Source organism: Miscanthus floridulus, chromosome 14, assembly GCF_019320115.1.
Source record: "Miscanthus floridulus cultivar M001 chromosome 14, ASM1932011v1, whole genome shotgun sequence".
NCBI lineage: Eukaryota > Viridiplantae > Streptophyta > Magnoliopsida > Poales > Poaceae > Miscanthus > Miscanthus floridulus.
Window position 1 is genome coordinate 45,882,447 of NC_089593.1, and position 21,767 is coordinate 45,904,213.

A 21,767-nucleotide genomic window follows, 5' to 3' on the forward strand; every position below is an offset into this window, starting at 1 on the left:
GGATAGGTGCACAGTTTGCACCGAACGTACCATATGCTCGGAAATCGTTTTGGACGCACGCAATGGAACTCCTAGGTGACGTGTGTCATGTGGAATATCGTTTCGGTCCATTTGGAGATAGTGTTAGTGTCAGTGCAAGATAGGAGCACAGTTTGCGCCAAACATGTCATAGGCTCAGAAATCAATTTGGACACACCCGATGGTACTCCTACGTGACGAGGCTCAAGTGGAAGCTCATTTTGGTTCGTTTGGAGATAGTGCTAATCTTGATGCAAGATAGGTGCATGGTTTGCACCGAATGTACCATAGGCTCAGAAATCATTTTGGATGCACCCAATGCTATACCTAGGTGACGAGGCTCAAGTTGTAGCTCATTTGAGTCCATTTGGAGATATTGTAATCTTGATGCAAGATACTTGCATGGTTTGCTCCGAACATACCATAGGCTCAGAAATTGTTTTGGACGCACGCAATGGAACTCCTAGGTGACATGGGTCATGTGAAATCTCGTTTTGGTCCATTTGGAGACATTGTTAGTGTTAGTGCAAGATAGGTGCCCGGTTTGAGCCAAACGTCCCATTGGATCAGAAATTGTTTTGGATGCAACCGATGGTACTCCAACGTGAAGAGGCTCAAGTGGAAGCTCATTTTGGTTCGTTTGGAGATAGTGCTAATCTTGACACAAGATAGGTGCATGGTTTGCACCGAACGTACCATAGGCACATAAACCATTTTGGATGCACCCGATGGTACTCCAAGGTGATGAAGCTCAAGTGCTAGCTCGTTTTAGTCCATTTGGCTAATCTTGACGCAAGATAGGTGCACGGTTTGCACCGAACGTACCATTGGCTTAGAAATCATTTTGGACGCACGCAATGGATCTCCTAGGTGACGTGGGTAATATGGAATCTCGTTTCGGTCCGTTTGGAGACAGTGTTAGTGTCAGTGCACGATAGGAGCACAGTTTGCGCCAAACATGTCATAGGCTCAGAAATCGTTTGGACGCACCCGATGGTACTCCTACGTGACGATGCTCAATTGGAAGCTCATTTCGGTCAGTTTGAAGATATTGCTAATCATGACACAAGATAGGTGCACGGTTTGCACCAAATGTACCATAGGCTTAGAAATCTTTTTGGATGCACCCAATGCAACACCTAGGTGACGAGGCTCAAGTGGTAGCTCATTTTAGTCCATTTGGTGATAGTGTTATCTTGACGCAAAATAGTTGCACGGTTTGCACCGAACGTACCATATGCTCGGAAATCGTTTTGGACGCACGCAATGGAACTCCTAGGTGACGTGGGTCATGTGGAATCTTGTTTCGGTCCGTTTTGGGGATAGTGTTGTTGTCAGTGCAAGATAGGTGCACGGTTTGCGCCAAACATCCCATAGGATCAGAAATTGTTTTGGACGCAAACGATGGTACTCCTATGTGATGAGGCTCAAGTGGAAGCTCATTTTGGTCCATTTGGAGATAGTGCTAATCTTGATGTGGGTCATGTGGTATCTCGTTTTGGACCATTTGGAGACAGTGTTAGTGTTAGTGCAATATTGGTGCACGGTTTGCGCTAAACATGTCATAGGCTCATAAATCATTTTGGACGCACCCGATGGTACTCCTACATGAAGAGGCTCAAGTGGAAGCTCATTTTGGTCCATTTGGAGATATTGCTAATCTTGACACAAGATAGGTGCACGGTTCGCACCGAACGTACCATACGCTCAGAAATCATTTTGGATGGACCCCATGCTACACCTAGGTGACGAGGCTCAAGTGGTAGCTCATTTTAGTTCATTTGGAGATAGTGTAATCTTGATGCAAGGTAGGTGCACGGTTTGCACCGAACGTACCATAGGCTCATAAATTGTTTTGGACACACGCAATGGAACTCCTAGGTGACGTGTGTCATGTGGAATCTCATTTCGGTCCGTTTGGAGACAGTGTTAGTGTTGGTGCAAGATAGGAGCACAGTTTGCGCCAAACTTGTCATAGGCTCAGAAATCGGTTTGGATGCACCCGATGGTACTCCTACGTGACGAGGCTCATGTGGAAGCTCATTACGGTCCGGTTGGAGATAGTGCTAATCTTGACGCAAGATAGGTGCATGGTTTGCACTGAATGTACCATAGGCTCAAAAATCATTTTTGATGCACCCAATGCTACACCTAGGTCATGAGGCTCAAGTGGTAGCTCATTTTAGTCCATTTGGCAAATCTTGACGCAAGATAGGTGCACGGTTTGCACCGAACGTACCATTGGCTCGGAAATTATTTTGGACGCACGCAATGGAACTCCTAGCTGATGTGGGTAATATGGAATCTCGTTTCGGTTTGTTTGGAGACAGTGTTAGTGTCAGTGCCAGATAGGAGCATGGTTTGCGCCAAACATGTCATAGGCTCAGAAATCGTTTTGGATGCACCCGACGGTACTCCTACGTGAAGAGGCTCAAGTGGAAGCTCATTTTGGTCCGTTTGGAGATAGTGCTAATCTTGACACAAGATAGGTGCACGGTTCGCACCAAACGTACCATAGGCTTAGAAATCATTTTGGATGCACCCAATGCTACACCTAGGTGACGAGGCTCAAGTGGTAGCACGTTTTAGTCCATTTGGACATAGTGTAATCTTGACGCAAGATAGGTGAACGGTTTGCACCGAACGTACCATAAGCTGGGAAATCATTTTGGACGCACGCAATGAAACTCCTAGGTGACGAGGCTCAAGTGGAAGCTCGTTTTGGTCCGTTTGGAGACAGTGCTAATCTTGACATAAGATAGGTGCACAGTTGCACCGAATGTACCATAGGCTCGGAAATCATTTTCGACGCACGCAATGGAACTCCTAGGTGACATGTGTCATGTGAAATCTCGTTTCGGTCCGTTTGGAGACAGTTCTAGTGTCACTGCAAGATAGGTGCACAGTTTGCACCAAACATCCCATAGGATTAGAAATCATTTCGGACGCACCCAATGGTGCTAATCTTGACGCAAGATAGGTGCATGGTTTGTGCCGAACATACCATAGGCTCAGAAATGATTTTGGAGGCACTAGATGGAACTCCTAGGTGATGTGGGTCATATGGAATCTTGTTTCGGTCTGTTTGGATACCGTGTTAGTATCCGTGCAAGATAGGTGCACGGTTTGCGCCAAACATCCCATAGGATCAGAAATCATTCTGGACGCACCCAATGGCGCTAATCTTTATGCAAGATAGGTGCATTGTTTGCGCCGAACATACCATAGGCTCATAAATCATTTTGGATGCACCCAATGCTACACTTAGGTGACGAGGCTCAAGTGGTAGCTTGTTTTAGTCCATTTGGACATAGTGTAATCTTGATGCAAGATAGGTGCATAGTTTGCACCGAACGTACCATAGGCTCGGAAATCATTTTGGACGCACGCAATGGAACTCCTAGGTGACGTGTGTTGTGTGGAATCTCATTTCAGTTCGTTTGGAGACAGTGTTAGTGTCGGTGCAAGATAGGAGCACAGTTTGCAGTTTGCGCCAAACATGTCATAGGCTCAGAAATCGGTTTGGACACACCCGATGGTACTCCTACGTGACGAGGCTCAAGTGGAAGCTCATTACGGTCCGTTTGGAGATAGTGCTAATCTTGACACAGGATAGGTGCACGATTCGTACCGAACGTACCATAGGCCCAGAAATCATTATGGATGCACCCAATGCTACACCAGGTGACGAGGCTCAAGTGGTAGCTCATTTTAGTCCATTTGGAGATTGTGTAATCTTGACGCAAGATAGGTGCACGGTTTGCACCGAATGTACCATAGGCTCGAAAATCATTTTGGACACACGCAATGTAACTGCTAGGTGACGAGGCTCAAGTGGAAGCTCGTTTCGGTTCGGTTGGAGACAGTGCTAATCATGACATAAGATAGGTGCACAGTTGCACCGAATGTACCATAGGCTCGGAAATCATTTTTGACGCACGCAATGGAACTCCTAGGTGACATGTGACATGTGGAATCTCGTTTCGGACAGTTTGGAGACAGTGTTAGTGTCACTGCAAGATAGGTGCACGGTTTGCACCAAACGTCCCATAGGATCAGAAATCATTTTGGACGCACCCAATGGCGCTAATCTTGACGCAAGATAGGTGCATGGTTTGCGCCGAACATACCATAGGCTCAGAAATCATTTTGGAGGCACCAGATGGAACTCCTAGGTGACGTGGGTCATATGGAATCTCGTTTCGGTCCGTTTGGGGACTATTAGTGTCGGTGCAAAATAGGTGCACGGTTGGCACCAAACATACCACAGGATCAGAAATCCTTTTGGATGCACCCGATGGCACTCATAGGTTATGAGCATCAAGTGGTAGCTCGTTTCGATCAATTTGGAGATAGTGTAATCTTGACGCAAGATAGGTGCACGGTTTGCACCGAACGAACCATAGGCACATAAATCATTTTGGAAACACCCGATGGTACTCCAAGGTGACGAAGCTCAAGTGGTAGCTTGTTTTAGCCCATTTGAAGATAGTGTAATCTTGACACATGATAGGTGCACGGTTTGCGCTGAATGTACCATAGGCTCGGAAATTGATTTGGACACGTGCAATGGAACTCCTAGGTGACGTGGGTCATGTGGAATCTCGTTTCGGTCCGTTTGGAGACAGTGTTAGTGTCAGTGTAAGATAGGTGCACGGTTTGCGCCAAATGTACCATATGCTCAAAAATGTTTTAGATGCACCCGATGGTACTCCTAGGTGACGGGGGTCAAGTGGAATCTCGTTTTGGTCCATTTGGAGATAGTGTAATCTTGACGCAAGATAGGTGCACGGTTTGCACCGAACGTACCGTAGGCACATAAATCATTTTGGATGCACCCGATGGTACTCAAAGGTGACGAAGCCCAAGTGGTAGCTCGTTTTAGCCCGTTTGAAGATAGTGTAATCTTGACACAAGATAGGTGCACGGTTTGCACTGAACGTACCATAGGTACAAAAATCGGTTTGGATGCACCCGATGGTACTCCTAGGTGACGTGGGTCAAGTGGAAGCTCGTTTCGGTCCATTTGGAGATATTGTAATCTTGATGCAAGATACTTGCACGGTTTGCACCGAACGTACCATAGGCTCGGAAATTGTTTTGGACGCACGCAATGGAACTTTTAGGTGACATGGGTCATGTGGAATCTCATTTAGGTCCATTTGGAGACAATGTTAGTGTCAGTGCAAGATAGGTGCACGGTTTGAGCCAAAGGACCCATAGGATCAGAAATCATTTTGGATGCAACCAATGGTACTCCTACGTGAAGAGGCTCAAGTGGAAGCTCATTTTGGTCTGTTTGGAGATAGTGCTAATCTTGACACAAGATAGGTGCACGGTTCGCACCGAACGTACTGTATGCTCAAAAATCATTTTGGATGTGCCCAATGCTACACTTAGGTGACGAGGCTCAAGTGGTAGCTCATTTTAGTCCATTTGGACATAGTGTAATCTTGACGCAAGATAGGTGCACAGTTTGCACCGAACGTACCATAGGCTCGGAAATCATTTTGGACGCACGCAATGGAACTCCTAGGTGACGTTTGTCATGTGGAATCTCATTTCGGTTCATTTGGAGACAGTGTTAGTGTCGGTGCAAGATAGGAGCACTGTTTGCAGTTTGCGCCAAACATGTCATAGGCTCAGAAATCGGTTTGGACGCACCCGATGGTACTCCTACATGACGAGGCTCAAGTGGAAGCTCATTATGGTCGGTTTGGAGATAGTGCTAAGATAGGTGCACGGTTCTCACCGAACATACCATAGGCCCAGAAATCATTGTGGATGCCCCCAATGCTACACCTAGGTGACGAGGCTCAAGTGGTAGCTCATTTTAGTCCATTTGGAGATTGTGTAATCTTGATGCAAGATAGGTGCACGGTTTGCACCGAATGTACCATAGGCTCGAAAATCATTTTGGACACACGCAATGTAACTCCTAGGCGACGAGGCTCAAGTGGAAGCTCGTTTCGGTCTGTTTGGAGACAGTGCTAATCTTGACATAAGATAGGTGCACAGTTGCACCGAATGTACCATAGGCTTGGAAATCATTTTCGACGCACGCAATGGAACTCCTAGGTGACATGTGTCATGTGGAATCTTGTTTCGGTCCGTTTGGAGACAGTGTTAGTGTCACTGCAAGATAGGTGCACGGTTTGCACCAAACGTCCCATAGGATCAGAAATCATTTTAGATGCACCCAATGGTGCTAATCTTGACGCAAGATAGGTGCATGGTTTGTGCTGAACATACCATAGGCTCAGAAATGATTTTGGAGGCACTAGATGGAAATCCTAGGTGACGTGGGTCATATGGAATCTTGTTTCGGTCCATTTGGAGTCCGTGTTAGTGTCCGTGCAAGATAGGTGCACGGTTTGCGCCAAACATCCCATAGGATCAGAAATCATTCTGGACGCACCCAATGGCGCTAATCTTTACGCAAGATAGGTGCATTGTTTGTGCCGAACATACCATAGGCTCAGAAATTATTTTGTATGCACCCAATGCTACACTTAGGTGACGAGGCTCAAGTGGTAGCTCGTTTTAGTCCATTTGGACATAGTGTAATCTTGACGCAAGATAGGTGCACAGTTTGCACCGAACGTACCATAGGCTCGGAAATCATTATGGTCGCACGCAATGGAACTCCTAGGTGACGTGTGTCGTGTGGAATCTCATTTCGGTTCGTTTGGAGACAGTGTTAGTGTCGGTGCAAGATAGGAGCATAGTTTGCAGTTTGCGCCAAACATGTCATAGGCTCAGAAACCGGTTTGGACGCACCCGATGGTACTCCTACGTGACGAGGCTCAAGTGGAAGCTCATTACGGTCCGTTTGGAGATAGTGCTAATCTTGACACAAGATAGGTGCACGGTTCGCACCGAACGTACCATAGCCCAGAAATCATTGTGGATGCCCCCAATGCTACACCTAGGTGACGTGGCTCAAGTGGTAGCTCATTTTAGTCCATTTGGAGATTGTGTAATCTTGACGCAAGATAGGTGCACTGTTTGCACCGAATGTACAATAGGCTCGAAAATCATTTTGGACACACGCAATGTAACTCCTAGGTGACGAGGCTCAAGTGGAAGCTTGTTTTGGTCCGTTTGGAGACAGTGCTAATCTTGACATAAGATAGGTGCACAGTTGCACCGAATGTACCATAGGCTCGGAAATCATTTTCGATGCACGCAATGGAACTCCTAGGTGACATGTGACATGTGGAATCTCGTTTCGGTCCGTTTGGAGACAGTGTTAGTGTCACTGCAAGATAGGTGCACGGTTTGCACCAAACGTTCCATAGGATCAGAAATCATTTTGGACGCACCCAATGGTGCTAATCTTGACGCAAGATAGGTGTATGGTTTGTGCCGAACATACCATAGGCTCAGAAATGATTTTGGAGGCACAAGGTGGAACTCCTAGGTGACGTGGGTCATATGGAATCTTGTTTCGGTCTGTTTGGAGACCGTGTTAGTGTCCGTGCAAGATAGGTGCACGGTTTGCGCCAAACATCCCATAGGATCAGAAATCATTCTGGACGCACCCAATGGCGCTAATCTTTATGCAAGATAGGTGCATTGTTTGCGCCGAACATACCATAGGCTCAGAAATCATTTTGGATGCACCCAATGCTACACTTAGGTGACGAGGCTCAAATGGTAGCTCATTTTAGTCCATTTGGACATAGTGTAATCTTGACGCAAGATAGGTGCACAGTTTGCACCGAACGTACCATAGGCTCGGAAATCATTGTGGACGCACGCAATGGAACTCCTAGGTGACGTGTGTCGTGTGGAATCTCATTTCGGTTCGTTTGGAGACAGTGTTAGTGTCGGTGCAAGATAGGAGCACAGTTTGCAGTTTGCGCCAAACATGTCATAGGCTCAGAAATCGGTTTGGACGCACCCGATGGTACTCCTACGTGATGAGGCTCAAGTGGAAGCTCATTACGGTCCGTTTGGAGATAGTGCTAATCTTGACACAAGATAGGTGCACGGTTCGCACCGAACGTACCATAGGCCCAGAAATCATTGTGGATGCCCCCAATGCTACACCTAGGTGACGTGGCTCAAGTGGTACCTCATTTTAGTCCATTTGGAGATTGTGTAATCTTGACGCAAGATAGGTGCACGGTTTGCACCAAACGTACCATAGGCTCAAAAATCATTTTGGACACACGCAATGTAACTCCTAGGTGATGAGGCTCAAGTGGAAGCTTGTTTTGGTCCATTTGGAGACAGTGCTAATCTTGACATAAGATAGGTGCACAGTTGCACCGAATGTACCATAGGCTCGGAAATCATTTTCGACGCACGCAATGGAACTCCTAGGTGACATGTGTCATGTGGAATCTCGTTTCAGTCCGTTTGGAGATAGTGTTAGTGTCACTGCAAGATAGGTGCACGGTTTGCACCAAACGTCCCATAGGATCAGAAATCATTTTGGACGCACCCAATGGTGCTAATCTTGACGCAAGATAGGTGCATGGTTTGTGCTGAACATACCATAGGCTCAGAAATGATTTTGGAGGCACTAGATGGAACTCCTAGGTGACGTGGGTCATATGAAATCTTGTTTCGGTCCGTTTGGAGACGGTGTTAGTGTCCGTGCAAGATAGGTGCACGGTTTGCGCCAAACATCCCATAGGATCAAAAATCATTCTAGATGCACCCAATGGCGCTAATATTTACGCAAGATAGGTGCATTGTTTGCGCCGAACATACCATAGGCTCAGAAATCATTTTGGAGGCACCAGATGGAACTCCTAGGTGACGTAGGTCATATGCAATCTCGTTTCGGTCCGTTTGGAGACTGTTAGTGTCGGTGCTAGATAGGTGCACGGTTGGCGCCAATCGTACCATAGGCTCAGAAATCCTTTTGGATGCACCCGATGGCACTCCTAGGTGATGTCTCAAGTGTTAGCTCGTTTTGATCAATTCGGAGATAGTGTAATCTTGACGCAAGATAGGTGCATGGTTTGCACCGAACGTACCATAGGCACATAAATCATTTTGGATGCACCCGATGGTACTCCAAGGTGATGAAGCTCAAGTGGTAGCTCATTTTAGTCCATTTGGACATAGTGTAATCTTGATGCAAGATAGGTGCATGGTTTGCACCAAACGTACTATAGGCTTGAAATCGCTTTGGACGCACGCAATGGAACTTCTAGGTAACGTGGGTCATGTGGAATCTAGTTTCGGTCCATTTGGAGACAGTGTTAGTGTTAGTGTAAGATAGGTGCACGGTTGGCGCCAATCGTACCAACGGCTCAGAAATCCTTTTGGACGCACCCAATGGTACTCCTAGGTGATGAGTCTCAAGTGGTAGCTCGTTTCGGTCCATTTGGAGATAGTGTAATCTTGAAGCAAGATAGGTGCACGGTTTGCATCGAACGTACCATAGGCACATTAATCATTTTGGATGCACCCGATGGTACTCCAAGGTGACGAAGCTCAAGTGGTAGCTCGTTTTAGCCCATTTTAAGATAGTGTAATCTTGACGCAAGATAGTTGCGCGGTTTGCACCGAACGTTCCATATGCTTGGAAATCGTTTTGGACGCACGCAATGGAACTCCTAGCTGACGTGGGTCATGTGGAATCTTGTTTCGGTCCATTTAGAGAAAGTGTTACTGTTAGTGCAATACGGGTGCATGGTTTGCGCCAAACATGTCATAGGCTCATAAATCATTTTGGACGCACCCGATGGTACTCCTACGTGAAGAGGCTCAAGTGGAAGCTCATTTTGGTCTGTTTAGAGATAGTGCTAATCTTGACACAAGATAGGTGCACGGTTCGCACCGAACGTACCATAGGCTTAGAAATCATTTTGGATGCACCCAATGCTACACCTAGGTCACAAGGCTCAAGTGGTAGCTCGTTTTAGTCCATTTGGAGATAGTGTAATCTTGACGCAAGATAGGTGCATGGTTTGCACCGAACATACCATAGGCTCGGAAATCATTTTGGACACACGCAATGTAACACCTTGGTGACGAGGCTCAAGTGGAAGCTCATTTTGGTCCATTTGGAGACAGTGCTAATCCTGACATAAGATAGGTGCACAGTTTGCACCGAACGTTCCATAGGCTCAGAAATCATTTTAACGCATGCAATGGAACTACTAGGTGACGTGTGTCATGTGGAATCTTGTTTTAGTCCATTTGGAGACATTGTTAGTGTCACTGCAAGATAGGTGCATGGTTTGCGCCAAACGTCCCATAGGATCAGAAATCGGTTTGGACGCACCGAATGGTGCTAATCTTGATGCAAGATAGGAGCATGGTTTGTGCCGAGCGTACCATAGGCTCAGAAATGATTTTGGAGGCACTCGATGGAACTCCTAGGTGATGTGGGTCATTTGGAATCTTGTTTCTGTCTGTTTGGAGACTGTTAGTGTCGGTGCAAGATAGGTGCACGGTTGGCGCCAATCGTACCATAGGCTCAGAAATCCTTTTGGACGCACCCGATGGTACTCCTAGGTGATGAGTCTCAAGTGGTACCTCGTTTTAGTCCAATTGGAGATAGTGTAATCTTGACGCAAGATAGGTGCACGGTTTGCATCGAACGGACCATAGGCACAAAAATCATTTTGGATGCACCCGATGGTACTCCAAGGTGATGAAGCTCAAGTGGTAGCTCGTTTTAGTCCATTTGGACATAGTGTAATTTTGATGCAAGCTAGGTGCATGGTTTGCACTGAACGTACCATAGGCTCAGAAAATATTTTGGACGCATGCAATGGAACTCCTAGGTGACGTGGGTCATGTGGAATCTTGTTTCGGTCCATTTGGAGACAGTGTTAGTGTCAGTGCAAGAAGGAGCACGGTTTGCGCCAAACATGTCATGTAACACCCTAAAATTTGAATAAACTTAAATTGGCTAAATGGATTTATTTTTATTTATGAGAGCATTTCACATAGGCCAAATAGTAAATTTATAAAAATAAAATCAATCTCTAAGTTAGATACATGCTTGAGCATTCATGCTGGTGCATACTTTTTTTTATTGTGATAATTGGCTTTTATCCAAAAATTCAAAAGGAATTCAAATCTATTTGAAATTGTATTCAAAATGCTTGAGAAAAAAAAAAGTAAAAGCCTCCCTTTTCTCCTTGCCTGGTATTTGGCCCGGTAGGCCTGCTCCCTTCCCTCCTGGCCCAGCGCGGTAGCCGGCCTTCCCTTACTTTTTCTTCTTGGGCCGAGGCCAAGGACCAGCCGCGGGCAGCAGCCGCCTCTTTCTTCCTTGTGCCGCCGGCCGCTGGGGCCCGCACCTCATCTTCCTCCTCTGGTTCGGTGTCGAACTCAAGTCCGACCGAATCACAGTCCACGCGCCAGGGCGCCCGCGCCACGTCCTGCCCCTATAAAGGCCAAATCTCCGCGCCCACAATCTGTTTTCTCGAGCCCTAGCGCATGCGCTGCCCTCGCTCGAGCACCTCGCGAGCCGCAACCCTAAGCACCACCGTCGCCTTCGATTCCGCCGTCTCGTCGCTCGTTTGACGCCGTATGCAAGTCACCGAGCTTCGCGTCGTGTCTGCGAAGCCGCCTAGCCTTTTCTCTCTTCCTTTTTCGCTCTGTTTTGCTCGCTAATATTCGCCGGCCATTGCAGTGTGCCGCCGTCCGCTGTCGACAGCCCCACGCTCGCCTCGGGTTCCTTCGGTCTCCATCTTCGCGTCAGGTGAGCTCCCCATCCTTCCCCGGTTCGATCCGTACCGGTTTGGAGTCTCCTGGTGCACTGAATCGCCGGAACAAGTTTCGCCGACGAGCTTGATGGCCGCTGGCGATGGCAACCGCCGCGGAGGTCTTCTTCTCCGATCGGCAGCGCCGCCCCTTCCTCCCGATCTAATCCGGTCCGTTCGGATTGGATCCAACGGTCCGAATCGCACCGTACCCCTTCGGGTGGCCTTTTGGCTAAAGAGCCCCTGGGTTCTTTAGATGTTGAACCCGCGGTCCAAAGCGGATTCCATAGAATACGCTTTCTCTTTTGGAAAACGTATTTTTCATTTAACAGATTCAAAAATCAAGTTCCATCTAATTACAGTTTTGCCACTACCTTTAATTGCTCATAACTTATTCGTTCTAACTCCAAATCGAACCATTCAACTTGCGTTAGATTCGTCTTTTCGAGATCTATCTGTTCATATAGTTTTTCACCATGTTTTTGAACTTTAAATTTCGAGTTTATATTTAATCTATTTCTTTAATAGGAAAACTTGTTTTAATCATAACTTTCTCGTCGTAATTCCGTTTTTCGTGATCCTCGCGTTTATATGATCGTAGTGACAAGTAGAATGTTTTTATACACTTTTCAAACTGTTTTATTTCTGGTGGTGTACTATTCTAATTAAATCTATTTGTTTGCCTCGTGTATGATTGCTCGGATGATTGTATGCTGCTGCTTGGTGTTGTTGATCGAGTTCAGACGGTGAGGTTTACGTTGGTGAACAAGAGAACTTCTATGACCAGCAAGACCAGCAAGATTTTCAGGGGAACTTTGATCAAGGCAAGTATAGCTAAGGACCTTCCTTGTTGTCCTATTCATGATGCTCACTAAAATACATATGCATGCGTCTTCCTTGCTACCTATGGTAGGAATTCCTAGATTTTGAACACTCAGTTACCTTGTCACCTTGGGAGGTTTGCATTGGGTAGTTCTATTGCTAGTGCAACAAAACATGATCTTGAAACTTGACTAATGAATATGCTATAAACACATACAAGATGATTTTTTAGCAATAGAAGGACTTGTCTTGTAACTGATTATCTGGGATTAACGTACAGCTGTGAGGGCTATATGGCTCTGGCTCTAGTTATTTGAGAAACCCTTTTCTAGCTGGTTAGAGGTCTGCGAGTTGGGTATAGGACAGCCTCTGTCCTGTTGAGCCTAGCTTTGGAAGCGGCCTTTTATATTATTGGAAGGGGGGTTCCTATATCTGATGACCCTGCGACCCTGGCCGGTTAGACGAGTTCTTGGGTGGCTCTATATGGTTTCCGGTGTTTTGGGAGTAATTAACCCACTCATTTGGAAAACATGACTCACAGTGAAAGTGTACACCTCTGCGCAGAGTTAACAAACTGGTATACTAGCCGTGCTCACAGATACGAGCGGCCTTGGGACACTTACATAAGAGATGATGACTTTTACTTGTTAAGATGATCATTTATGTTAATTGTTTAAGATATTGATTATTCATGTTCATTGATTATGTGTTAAGGGATTATTGCTATCTTGATGTTAATAAATGCTAAACTTGATGATGACTTAAATGCTAACCGCAGTAAACCAGTGTCAGCTATTTGAGCCTCATGAACCCTTAGTTATCTTGTTAAGTACGACATGTACTTATGCCTTGCTTTATCTTTTATATTGGAAAAATCCTGGATGGGTAACAGATCAAGATTGGATTGAAGATTACCGTGACGAGTATTAGGCTTGGTGTTCACCAGTTGACGTCCCTGTTGGAGCTTCCGCCAGCGAGTTATCTTAGTAGCTATTATATCTATGTGTGAGACTATGTGATGAATAATTATTCGCTATGTAATAAACATTGTGATGGTACAATTTACAATTTGTCCACTTATGTGTGCGACCGTTCCTGGGGTGCACATAAGACTTTTATACATCCTCTTTTGTTCTTAAAATTGGGTGTGACAGATTGGTATCAGAGCATTGTTGACTGTAGGACGCAAGCCTAGTTAGAATGGTCGTTTTTAGCTTCCTTTGCTTCACTTGTTTCATGCTTTCCACCTCGATCTTGCTATTTGCTAAGTTTTTGTGCTTCTTTTGTCTTATTCTATTATAAAATCAATTGATTCTAATCTAATTAATTTGAAACTTCTGTAGATGACACGTGACCGCAAGTCTGCCCGCTTGTACGTTGGATGCTTTCAACCACAGCGTGCTGTGTATGAGCCAATGGAGCCTAGAGAGGACGTCCAGAGGAAAAACTGGAAGATTGAGGTTGGAGAAGAGGTCCATTCTTCTTCAACTCCGATAGCTCAATCCCCAGCATGTGTGGAGGCCATTGACTTGACCAACGATGATGAAGATGAAGTACTCCAGCCACTGCCTCGCATGGGTTGGACTGACAAGTCAAGCATCAAGAAGCCGGATGACAATGCCTTCTATCATGACTTGCTGACATTGATGTTGGAGTATTATTATCCAGACTTGCAAGCCACCCTAGAGTATCACACTACGGAGCACAGTCACCCTCTGATTGGTTCATCTTGGGATACTCGGTTGCTGATCAGGACTCCGAATACTCGCAGGATAGATGCAGTTGTCACCCACCGTGTAAGTCGAGCTACCGCGGAAAGAAGCATGGAGGATGCTGCTTCCATTGCACTTGCCTACTACCGTGGCCGTCTCTCTGATGATAAGAAGGACGATGGACTTTTGTATTATCCATGCTATCTTCCGAAGGAAAATAGTTGGACCATAGAGGTCGTGGTAAAAGGAACGAAGACTCTTGAGGCCACCGTGGAGTTAAACCGGGAACTTACAAATAAGGTGGGAGCGTTAGAAGGAGAGTTGAAGAAGGCACAAGATATGATCAAAGAATACCAGAAAGAGATTGATGGCCTTAACGCTGAATTAGGCCGTCCCAAGCTGTTTGAGAAGTTAGATGAGCCCTCCACCAAGAAGAACGCCGCCCCTTAAGTTTATGAAACCATTGTAATAGACATGTTTTAGTATCGTGAGTCGATTCGAGTCTTTTAAGTGTTTGTGAACTATTGGTGTGCTTGCTGAATTATTATTGTGATTTATGTGTGATTTGGATCTTTGTGTTGAGTGCTGGAACTTTGTGGGCATGTCCACGAGTTCCTTAGTTAAAAATATTAAGGTTAAAAGTGCTATAATATATGGTTTGGGTTAGTCTATCCTGTCTCTGTGCTTGCTGTTTTCTGGAACAGTCTATGATGTTCTGGTTATAACTTTTTACCTGTTTGAGCAATGGTCATGAAATTTTTATGGGAATAAATAGACCTCTGTATCTTTCCAATGCCGCAAGAACCACCTCATTATCGGTTCTGGATTAAAAATGATAACTGTTGCAAGCTGAAGTCTCTGTGCTGTCTGGAATCTGAGAACAGTTTCTGTTGTGGCCTGTTTTTGATTAAAGTAACGCCAGAATCAGAAAATATGGTCTAAATGAAAGTTGTAGATAATTTCTTAAGCTTTCCAACCGTATAAAGATCCTCTTAATTGGATATCTGGAACTCGAGTTATGACAGTTTTTCTGACCTGCTGATTCTGCATCACGTCCAGAAATTTTCAGATTTGCCTATCTCGTCCATATTGGTGATGTTTCGTGTTGGATTGCAGATGTCTGGCCGTGGAGGAAATAGAGGACGTGGGAGAGATGCTCCACCACCCCCACCACCACCCATGACCGCAGCAGATGTGTTGGCGATGCAAGGACAGTTCATGCAGTCCATGATGCAGTTCTTTCAGAACCAACCTATGGGAGCACCAGCACCTCCACCACCAAGAGACAAGCGGAGGGAATTCATGCAAGGACATCCTCCAGTTTTCTCTCATGCCGCTGACCCCTTGGAGGCGGATGATTGGCTACGCGCAGTGGAGAAACAACTCAACATCGCTCAGTGTGATGATCAACAAAAGGTGTTGTATGCATCGGGACAGCTTCAGGGAGCAGCTCAGACCTGGTGGGAGTCATATCAGTCTGCTCGTCCCAACAATGCTCCTGCCATCACTTGGCTAGAATTTGTGAGGGATTTCAAGGCACACCATATTCCAGATGGTTTGATAGAGCTCAAGCAGGAGGAATTTAGGTCTCTCAGGATGGGTTCTATGTCTGTCAGTGAGTATCACGACAAGTTTGCTCAGTTGGCTCGCTATGCTCCTAATGACGTGAGGGAGGATGCCGATAAGCAACGTCTCTTCCTCAAGGGAATCTACTATGATCTCAGGTTGCAGTTGGCTGGTAACACATATGCTAATTTCCAGCAGTTGGTGAATCGCGCCATTGTACTTGACAATATGCGATTGGAGAGGGACAGGAAGAGAAAGATGAAAGGACAGGCCTCTAGAAGCAACACACGGCCGCGCTACAATAATCAGCAGAGGTACCAAGGTCCAGTCAGTCAGTGGAACCGTGGTCAGTTTCCACAACGGTCTCAGAACCAACAACAGAATTGGAACCAGCGTACACCGCAGCAAATGGGCAATCAGACTCCACGCCAGGGAACGCCCAACAACACCCCGATGAAGAGCAGTGCACCTAGTACTCCCAATAGGTGTTTTCGGTGTGGAGATGTGGGACACTACGCTAACCATTGCCCTCAGAAGCCGAATCAACAGACACCTCAGAGGCAGAATAGCAATCAGAAGCCCGCGTACAACACTGGAAGAGTGAACCATGTGGCGCCGGATACTGTGGATGGAGCACCAGAAGTTATGATGGGTACGTTCAACATCAACTCTATCCCCGCCAATGTTCTTTTTGACTCTGGAGCTTCGCATTCTTTTATTTCTCAAGCATTTGTTAGAACACATAGCATACCTTTAATTGCAATGAAGACTCAAATGCTAGTAAATTCACCGGGGGGATCAATACCAGCTGCACATTATTGTCCTTCAGCAAGTCTTACCTTAAGGGGGGTAGACTTCACAGTTAGTCCTATCGTGTTGAGAACTTTTGGGATCGATGTGATTCTGGGTATGGATTGGATGAAAGAACACCGAGCTATGATTTAGTGTCAGGAGAGAGTTGTGGTAGTGACAACACCAAAGGGAGAACGAATCAGTGTTGGCGTGACAGTGCAACCACCACCAACAGCTACAGTGAATCAACTAGATGATGATGCTAATCCCCAGGATCGTGTTGTGGAGGAATTCCCAGATGTCTTCCCCGATGATTTGCCAGGTATGCCACCCGACCGTGATATTGAGTTTATAATTGAATTATTACCGGGTACTGCACCTATAGCTAAGAGACCATATAGAATGGGGGTTAATGAATTAGAAGAACTTAAGAAACAATTGAAAGAATTGTCAGAGAAAGGTTTCATACGTCCTAGTGCATCACCTTGGGGAGCGCCTGTGATCTTTGTTGACAAGAAGGATGGAACACAGCGTATGTGTGTGGATTATCGATCTCTTAATGAGGTAACTATTAAGAACAAGTACCCGTTGCCTAGAATTGATGACTTGTTTGATCAGTTGAGAGGTGCTTGTGTGTTTTCTAAGATTGATCTACGTTCTGGATATCATCAGTTGAAGATTCGGAATACTGATATACCAAAAACAGCTTTTACTACCAGGTATGGGTTATATGAGTATACAGTCATGTTGTTTGGTTTGACCAATGCACCTGCCTACTTTATGTACATGATGAATAAGGTGTTTATGGAGTATCTTGATAAGTTTGTGGTAGTATTCATTGACGATATATTGGTATTCTCTAAGACTGAAGATGATCATGCTGAACATCTAAGATTGGTGCTGCAGAAGCTTAGAGAGCATAAGTTATATGCTAAGCGTAGTAAGTGTGAATTCTGGTTAAGAGAAGTCTCTTTTCTTGGACATGTTGTTTCTAATGGTGGTATAGCAGTGGACCCAGGCAAGGTGAAGGATGTACTGAATTGGAAGCCACCTACTGATGTAAGTGAGATCCGTAGCTTTCTTGGTTTAGCGGGTTATTATCGAAGATTCATTGAAGGTTTCTCCAAGCTTGCTAAACCCATGACAGCCCTATTAGAGAAGAATGCTAGGTTTGAGTGGTCTAGTAAGTGTCAAGCTGGCTTTGAAGAATTAAAGAAGCGATTGACAACAGCTCCAGTGTTGATTTTGCCTGATCTAAATAAGAAGTTCTCTATCTATTGTGATGCATCTCGTCAAGGATTGGGATGTGTTCTTATGCAAGAGGGTAGAGTTGTTGCTTATGCATCTAGACAGCTGAGGAAACATGAGTTGAATTATCCTACTCATGATTTGGAGTTAGCGGCTATGGTTCATGCATTAAAAATCTGGAGACACTATCTGATTGGGCATAAGAGTGATATCTTTACCGATCATAAGAGTTTGAAGTACATATTCACTCAGTCGGATCTGAATTTAAGACAACATCGTTGGTTGGAACTAATCAAGGATTATGATCTAGAAGTGCACTATCATCCTGGTAAGGCAAACGTGGTGGCCGATGCTCTTAGTAGGAAGAGATATGCCAATGAGCTTGAGATGACACCTGTGCCAGAGGAGTTATGTGAAGAGCTTCAGCATTTGAACCTTGGCATTGTTTATAATGCTATGGAGATAGAAGTGACACCTACACTAGAGCTTGAGATACGTAAGGGTCAGTTGGAGGATGAGAAGCTAAAGGAAATAGCAGGTAATGTAGCGCTTGGGAAAGCTCCGGGATTCAGCATAGATGAGAATGGGACTCTATGGTTTGGGAAAAGAATCTGTGTGCCTGAAGTGAAAGCCATTCATGATGCAATTCTACGTGAAGCACATGATTCAACTTATTCCATCCATCCTGGCAGTACTAAGATGTATCTGGATCTTAAAGAGAAGTATTGGTGGTATGGTCTGAAGAAGGATGTAGCTGAGTATGTTGTTGTATGTGATACTTGTTAGAGAGTGAAAGCTGAGCATCAGCGACCTGCAGGATTGTTGCAACCTATGAAGATACCTAAGTGGAAGTGGGAAGAAGTTGGAATGGACTTCATAGTGGGGTTACCACGTACTCAAAGAGGTTATGATTCAATATGGGTGATTGTGGATCGTTTGACTAAAGTTGCTCACTTCTTACCTGTCAAGACCACTTATAGAGGACCAAAGTTAGCAGAACTATACATGGAAAGGATAGTGAGTTTGCATGGTGTTCCAAAGAAGATTGTGTCTGACAGAGGTTCGCAGTTCACCTCTCATTTTTGGAAACAGGTACACACTTCGCTGGGCACAAAGTTGAATTTTAGCACAGCCTACCATCCTCAGACTGATGGACAGACGGAGAGACTTAATCAGATTTTGGAAGACATGTTGAGAGCATGTACGTTGCAGTATGGTACTAGTTGGGATAAGAGTTTGTCTTATGCAGAGTTCTCATACAACAATAGCTATCAACAGAGTCTCAAGATGTCACCGTTTGAAGCTTTGTATGGGCGTAAGTGCAGGACACCCTTATTTTGGAATCAAACTGGTGAAAGTCAAGTGTTTGGACCAGATGTGCTTAGAAACGCGGAAGAGCAGGTAAGAAAGATTAGAGAGAATCTGAGAGTGGCACAAACCCGTCAGAAGAGCTATGCAGATAATCGAAGAAGAGACTTGGTATTTGAAGAAGGAGATTATGTCTATTTAAAAGTATCACCAATGAGGAGTGTAAAAAGGTTTAACATGAAAGGAAAGTTAGCACCAAGGTATGTTGGTCCTTTCAAAATTCTAAAGAGACGTGGAGAAGTGGCCTATCAGTTGGAATTGCCTGATAGTTTATCAGGAGTGCATGATGTGTTCCATGTTTCTCAACTTAAGAAGTGTTTGCGTGTGCCTGAGGAGCAAATACCGTTAGAGGAACTTGCTGTTAAGGATGATCTGACATATGAGGAGTTTCCAATTAAGATTTTGGATATAGCTGAGAAAGTTACAAGAAGCAGAACAATTAGGATGTGCAAGGTTCAGTGGAACTGGTATTCGGAAACAGAGGCAACTTGGGAAAGAGAAGATGATTTGAGAAAGACATACCCGCAGTTGTTTGAGTAAGCACAGCATAATCTCAAGGACGAGATTTTCTTAAGGGGGGTAGAATTGTAACACCCTAAAATTTGAATAAACTTAAATTGGCTAAATGGATTTATTTTTATTTATGAGAGCATTTCACATAGGCCAAATAGTAAATTTATAAAAATAAAATCAATCTCTAAGTTAGATACATGCTTGAGCATTCATGCTGGTGCATACTTTTTTTTATTGTGATAATTGGCTTTTATCCAAAAATTCAAAAGGAATTCAAATCTATTTGAAATTGTATTCAAAATGCTTGAGAAAAAAAAAAGTAAAAGCCTCCCTTTTCTCCTTGCCTGGTATTTGGCCCGGTAGGCCTGCTCCCTTCCCTCCTGGCCCAGCGCGGTAGCCGGCCTTCCCTTCCTTTTTCTTCTTGGGCCGAGGCCAAGGACCAGCCGCGGGCAGCAGCCGCCTCTTTCTTCCTTGTGCCGCCGGCCGCTGGGGCCCACACCTCATCTTCCTCCTCCGGTTCGGTGTCGAACTCAAGTCCGACCGAATCGCAGTCCACGTGCCAGGGCGCCCGCGCCACGTCCTGCCCCTATAAAGGCCGAATCTCCGCGCCCACAATCTGTTTTCCCGAGCCCTAGCGCATGCGCCGCCCTCGCTCGAGCACCTCGCGAGCCGCAACCCTAAGCGCCGCCGTCGCCTTCGATTCCGCCGTCTCGTCGCTCGTTTGACGCCGTATGCAAGTCACCGAGCTTCGCGTCGTGTCTGCGAAGCCACCTAGCCTTTTCTCTCTTCCTTTTTCGCTCTGTTTTGCTCGCTAATATTCGCTGGCCATTGCAGTGTGCCGCCGTCCGCTGTCAACAGCCCCACGCTCACCTCGGGTTCCTTCGGTCTCCATCTTCGCGTCAGGTGAGCTCCTAATGAGGACATTCCTAGCATTCACTCATCTTCAAATGAAACTCCACTTGATATAGCTGGTCCAATTACAAGAAGTAGAGCTAAACAATTGGAGAAGGAAATTCATTCTCAGGTGAACGCTAACCTTATGTTTAATAATCAGTTTATGTTGAATGAGCCTATGCTTTTGAGTTCTTGTTCCAATGTCCTTAGGAATGATGGAGTGTATGAACCAACATGGGATGAAGATGGATTCAAGCCTCTGGACATTTGAACCAAGAAGCCTATGGTGTGCAAGAATAAAATGGTGGTTCATCACCTTTGCATGGAAATGCAACCAGAAGCTAGATGACTGATACATGATACGAATTCCAAGCATCACCGCGGAGAGAATACAAGGAGTTAGACGGTGTTCTATATGTGGATGGAAGCGTCTTCAAGTCTACTTTCCAGCCCATCAAACGGCTCATTATTTCGACGTCCCAATAAAGAGTTATGCTCATTTTAGTAACTGCTATCAGAAGCTGAAAAGATGCGCGAACCAGCCACGAAATCCATTGGTGCATGCGCATGCTGCCATTTACTCCAAGTTGAACGTCCCTATCTCTATATATATCTTGTACTAGACAATGAAAGGTCAGATTTGGATTGGCTGAATTCAGAATACACAAACTCGTGGAGTTTTGTTTATGCGTGAGTCTTGAGAGGCTTGCAACACTTGTTCTTTCGATTCCTGAGGGAGTTGTAGAACGCCGAACTGCGGTTCACCCAGTTCGTGCCTTCACGTCTATAGGGCGTGATTGCGTGGGCTGTTTCGTCGGTACGTGGAAGGGTGATTGTCTCGGTAGTTCGTCGTGTGGACAGCCTCACGGTGCACTGCCTCTTCACCAGGTCACGCAACGACAAGTTATCAAGTTCACGGATCCTACGAGAAGATCGGGCCACACAACTTGCTACACGCTTGCATAGGCGTGTGCACATCATCTGGTACCAGAGCCTCCGTTTCCTCAGTAGGATTGTTCTTGTTTTTGGTAGGATAGAGTTTAAATACCTACTGTCCACTGATAGCCAAAAAGAAAACCTACAGCCCAAATTCATACGTGCTACTGATTTTGTAGTTTGCTTTATCGAGTTTTAATCCTTTAAGACTTGTCTAGTT